Genomic DNA, 6,600 nt, shown 5'->3' on the forward strand with positions numbered 1-6,600 from the left:
TCGGGTCGATTTTATAATAAAATCGCACTCTCTTAAAATAATTTATGCTAATATATGCATGAGCTTCTCTGCTAGAAAGCATACTTAATAAAATAAAGATGAACCAGCTGAACCAGGTTAGCATAAACGGTCAAGCATACAGTATAGCAGGTGTGTATGTGTGTGTATATATATATATATATATATATAAGTACCCAAATTTTCAGCTATACTAACATTTTATATGCATGGTTACCTCTAAGGAGCATATTCTAACTGCAATCTCATTAATTTATTCAGAATTACATATTGAGTTTATTAAATAATATTTTTTGATGTTTGTAATATTATATATTCACACACACACACACACACACACACACACACACATGCATACAAAAACAATCATACAAATATAATTCTATAATTAGACAAATTTTTTTTTTTACATATTGCATATTTTATTTTGTGTACTTACAACTTATGCATAAAATAATTTATTTATATTCTTTTCTAGTTGTGTTGTATTTGTTGTCTACATCAGATCACAGTGTCTACAAAAATTCTACTGAATAGATTAAGAAAAACACATAAAGTGCCTAATGCATTTTGTATTTATCCTTTACTTAGTATAATTTTTATCTTAGAAAATATGTTGCTGGTGTTGCTAAAACTAAAAGTCATTTTGTCTAACAGATTTTTTCACGCTGGTGCATAGTCAGAGATTTGGGCAAAGCAAGAGTTTTTACTAATTAATTTGTCCAATTGAGCTGCTGATCCCATTAAAAAGAATTAAAATTAGAATTCATTTGCATAATGTCCCAGCAGAGTGGATCCAACAAACATACAGAAGTGTTGCATATTTATGAACCGTGTTTTATTAGTTGTTCATCGAGTTTACGCCAGTTGGCCTTCGATGTCTTGGGGAAAAGCATCTAAAAATAACTCTAAGCATCACCTTTGCATGCAGCAGATATTGATTTAAAAGTTTAAACGTGACGTCATGGATTCTGAAGGTTTTATCGGTTGTCTGGTTTGCACTTGCTGTGTGTTTGAGTGTGTCGGGCTGTTAAATGACCTATGCTGGTGATTTGTGCTCAGACCACTCTGTTGCTCCTGTCAATGTCTCTGTTACTCACCCGCGGGGCGTATTCGCCACCGCGTCTCCTGAACACCCGGAGGGAGAGACCGAATTGGCTTTGCCATCTCATGTTAGGTCAAATGCCATGACGATACAGGCCCACGGACCGTTATAATAATTGCAGAAGTTCGACATTTATCATGTGTACAAAACTGAACCTCTGATGAGTCCTCATGCTTAGGCTTAATCTAGTGTGTGTGTGTGTGTGTGTGTACTGAAGGCCAGGACAGGCTGAGATGCAGCGTTTCATCTGTGGAGGAACACGACTCAGTCAGCTGAGATACTTTGGGACCTGACACATTAATGATTATATTATCCAGGTTCATCTGCTGGACTCTACGAGAGAGTCTGGCCAGCAAAAAGATTCACTTCAGGACGCCAAAAGTCTGAGATTAACCACCATGATGGGATCAAGGTCACGGTCTATTTTAACTGTAGCTTGTACTGTATCATATATTTCTATGTAATACATTTCCATGATATGAAGCAGAAGAAAACACAATAAAACATTACATACTTTATCTCACAATTTGATTTTTCAAGATTAGAACTTTTAAGATTTGAACTTAGAATTTGACTTTTTCCAGGCTCGTGTCACACTTTTGAAATTCTCAACGTTTGACTTTCTTTTCAATTTTCACAATTGTCACTATTGTTTCCTGAATTCCTTAGTTTGCCTGTTCAGTTTTTTTCTGCCGTGGAATTAAAAGTCTGTAGTTCAAAGTTTATAATTACAATTCTGAATTTATCTCAGTTATGAAGCATTTCTGTTTTTCTGGCATGAAATTTAAAAAAATTTTTCTTCCGCAATTAAAAGAGTTTGTTACAATTCAATCCAGTAAAGCTGGGGAATATTTCATGGTTCAGCAAACCTAAGCTCCGCAGAAATATGTATTGCATGTGATGTAAATCAATAATTACATGCTGATGTATTTCCAATAAACGTGGACGATTTGGCCATTTTTGCATAGAGAAAGTTGTACATATTATACATCCACACGCATTATTTAGAGAATTTCATGGAACGCTAAACATTTCATTAGTACGCTAACAAATAAGCTTAACTATTTTCTTCTTTCTCTAACACATGTCTTCTTTACTCCATCAGATGACCTCTATGTTGAGGGTTTAGATCTTTCCAGACACCGAATGAGATCTGATCATTGTGACTGTGTACTGCTGATGTGGGCAGGTAAAGGACGCCGTGTTGGATTTAGTTACATAATCACTGTTATATTGGCAGTCTGGGTGTAATGACTCTGATAATGATTAACAACAGAAACTATTTGGACTTGTCAGGACATGATAGTCAGAAAATCCATTTATAGAACATTTAGACAAAATATCCTGTATGCATATGTTATTTATACATGCGAACCAATATCTGAAGAAGGATGTTTCTTCCAATGTTGTGACAGAATGCATGCAGGAGAGGTTTCTCTGCATACTCTTGATCCTGCTGGGACAAATGTATATCAATCAGTCAATCAATCGATCATTTTATTTATATAGCTGCTTAACAAACACTGGTTGTACTTCAAAGCACTGTACAGGCAAACAATAGCTGTGTTGATAGTGTAAATGACTTGAAATGTCGACTGGAGTGAGTGTGTGTGTGTGTGTGTGTGCATCAGATCCGTGATCTGTCCACGGTGCTCATCTAGGTGTTCTGGTCTCTAACGAATATAATTTAAAAGGATCCAATTGTTCATAGTCTGACACAACCGAGAAAGTCAGATTAAGAAAAGAAACAGACTAATGATACGATGTCATTCTTTTCCAGTCACAAGTACATCGTGGTTTTATGAGGAGTGTCTGTTCCAGCTGATCTAATTTATAGTAACCTAAAAATCCTTTAAACGGATTTGAATAATAAAAGTGTGTTGGTGTGTTATGTGTAGGCTAAGTTAAAAAGATGTGTCTTTAATATAGATTAAACTTATAGAGGTGTCTGCCTCTCCCAACAGAGTTAGGGAGATTGTCTCCAGAGCTTAGGTGCTAGGTAGAAAGGATCTCATGCCTCAGTTGATTCTGGATATTCTAGGTATTATCAAACAACCAGAGTTTGAGAACGCAGCGACGCAGGACTATAATGTGAGCAAGAGCTCACCAAGTAAACCATCCAGGCTTGCAAGATTTAAAATCATCCACGTTAGTAAGGGTCTAGCTGCTGCGCGTGATTAGCTGAAGTTTGTTTATCAAACGTAGAACAACCACCCAATAAAGTTATTACAATAATGCATAAATTAATATTTCTGCATTAGATGTTGAAAGCATAGGTCAATTTAGATATATTTCTAAGATGGAAAACAGCAGTTTGTTGCGATGCTAGCAGTTTAGAGATGCTATACAGATCCTATACAGGTTTTGAAGCCAGAATGAAAGATTATTTAACTTCCTCCATCTGTATTCAGATGTTCGCATCGCTGAAATATTTTAGAATATTTCAGCCCTGCTTAAGGTCGTTATACGTGACCTTCAGAAAGATTCTCCCTTTCAAACTGACGAAGGCCCATTGGAAGATAGGGTGTTTGTTTTAATGAAAAGGATTGATCCATCCCGTAATCAAGCCGGATCTCGTCTCGCTCTAGGCCAGACGTGCTTCTGCAAGCAGTACGATATCACCAAAGACAACGACTCAACAACCACAGCAAAGAGAAGAGCAAAGCCTCTGTCCGGGACAGCACCTGAGTATCATAACGGAGGCCTGCTGGGCAGCAAGGTGAGACCTACGCCCTGGCCATAATTAACAAAATTAAATTGCTTTGCATTTTATCCAGGTTTAAGAAAATACTGATCAAACGACAAGTCCGAAGGGAGGTGTTAAACCACAATTTCATATATACTTGTTAAGAGAATTTGTGAAGGTTAGTTAAAAACAGGATTGACGTGCTCATTCATAGGAATACACAACAAAATATTTTATTTATCGGTATATGGGTACTTTGTCATGTATAAACAGTTTGTACTATATTGGCATTATATACTGTATGATTTGAAAAAATAATGATATACAAACATATAATATATATAAACAAGGTCCCATTAGTCAACAAAATTAGTTATGATGATGTATATATATATATATATATATATATATATATATATATATATATATATATATATATATATATATATATATTAACTATTCTTTAATAAATGGAACTTTATTGCAAAATTGCTTTAGGAGCATTTTTTAATATATGGCAATTTAATGTATGAAACCTTATTGAGAATCCACCAAAAATGTCTATTATTAGTTCATTAAATTATATACTTAATTAATGTTAACAAATGAACATTTATCTTACAGTGTTACCAAAAACTATCGTTGGTACATGGCAAGTTAACAAATGTAGTTAACTGCTATTAATGATGCATTATTGATGCATTATTGCGAAAAGATTACATTTTTAGTTCGTATAATCTGTATTGTTAAAAAAGTAATAAAATGGACACACGGAAAAATTGAAGTTGACAAACGAACCTTACTGAAAGGATTATCGTTGTTGATTTAGAGGAGCATTTTGGCAAAACCTTTGTATTTTAAGCCTTTTTTAATCGTTGGTTCCATGTTAACTAATGGAGAAATGCACTGAATGTGCAAAATGCGTGTCATTTACATATTTCACTGTAATCTCTGTTGTAGTTCCAAAGGACATCAGCCCTCGGTCAGCATCATCAAGGTTTAACCACGGCGTCATCACAGATCAGCTGATATCAGCTCATCTTCTCTGATATCTGCCGCTAAAGGCAGCAGTAACGTGAACTCAGCCCCCTCATCTGGAACATAAGGTAGTATACGGCGTTCAGCAAAGCCCAATAAACAACAACGTCCTGGACCACCAAATATACTGTACTCTTTAACTAACACATCAAATATAATCACGAGGAGCCATTCGCGTGAATACATTGTGAAAACACTGGCAGCCGGAGATGTTCGACGGTGATTTTTATTATGCGCGTAATGTGTTGCACTGAAAGATGATTACCAATTGTACCAATTACAAACGTGTATTTTTTCATTAACACGCGTGACTATAATTTACTTCAGCGCCACAGAAGTGGTCCCATATTATGCATTTATGATTTCTAACCGCAGGAAATGGGCAGCATCATGCTTGTTTCATGTTTTCATCCTTAAGTGTTAACGCTGCTAGTTAACTGTTTAACGCACTTCGTTGATGGTTGGCGCGTAGGTTTGCATCGGACCCAGTGCAGGAGCCTAGAAATGATCGCGGGTACTTCAGTCGACTAGTTCCAGTTTCTATTCTGAGTTCAGAATTATAGTTAGTAAAATGTCTAAGCTGCTACTGTAATGTGCGTAGCTCAGAAAAATAATACTTATTTCTTATTTGTCAATCCATTTTTTCATTCTCTTAGCGAGGGAACGATTAAGTTATACATAGTGTAATAGCTACACTTAGCTGTAGTTTTGGGGGCAATAGATAAAGAATGTAGTTTGAAATCTGTATCATTAGAAGCAAAGTTTGTTAATATTCTTGTTCTAAACACTACTTTACAATAAATGGAAATAAAGAAAATTTGCTTTGTTCACTGGGTTGCATTTTTAGAGGTATTTTTGTATATTTTCTATAATTTTATTATACAATACTTTTTTTTTTTTTCTTTTTTCATGCAATATATTATATTATGCATGATAGAAAATGTATAATCCAGGAGTGAATGCTTTCTACCTCGAGAAATTCGAGTTTAAAGTGCCCTATTATGGATTTCCGGGTTTTTCACGCTGGTCTGAATGAAAACGCTAATTCATTCTTCCCACTAGTGCCGCTTTCAACCCTTTAAAAGCAATACCTAACGCCCTTAAATGAAATCAACTTTTGGGAAAAAGGTTTGGGAAAATTAATTGTTTAGTCTTGAAATAAATAATCTCTATCTCACTTCAAAGTTAAATTTAAAATGATTTAAAGTTGTTGATTGAGACTCCCAAAACCCAGATATTTACAACTCAGAGGTAATTTTAAGAAAGTATATTGCAGTATTTTATACAACAGTAGCCTGTGTTTGTGTTTAAGCAAATTATGCACAAATTTCATTCCTATAATTCAGTTTTAATTTTTTAAAGAGGATGATCTAATATATATATATATATATATATATATATAAGAGTTATATATATATATATATATATATATATATATATATATATATTAGCAATTCAAGCCAAGTTTTCTTATTGTTTATTTCTACTACATGTGTCTCAGGACTACAACATACTGGTTACAATATATTATATTAATGATATTATATTTTAGATCAACTTTTTTAATTTTTGAGATTTATAGATATATTTTAGATATATTTATTGATAAAAAATAATGATATAAATGAAGATAATATTAAAATAATAATCTGTTGTACAATAGCTGATACAATAATAACAGTGTTAGTGTACAGTAACACAATATTAATATATTTATTAACGAATTGTAAGTATAGTAATTAACAATTATTAT

The sequence above is a fragment of the Puntigrus tetrazona genome, chromosome 17 (genome assembly GCF_018831695.1).
Source record: "Puntigrus tetrazona isolate hp1 chromosome 17, ASM1883169v1, whole genome shotgun sequence".
Taxonomy (NCBI): Eukaryota; Metazoa; Chordata; class Actinopteri; order Cypriniformes; family Cyprinidae; genus Puntigrus; species Puntigrus tetrazona.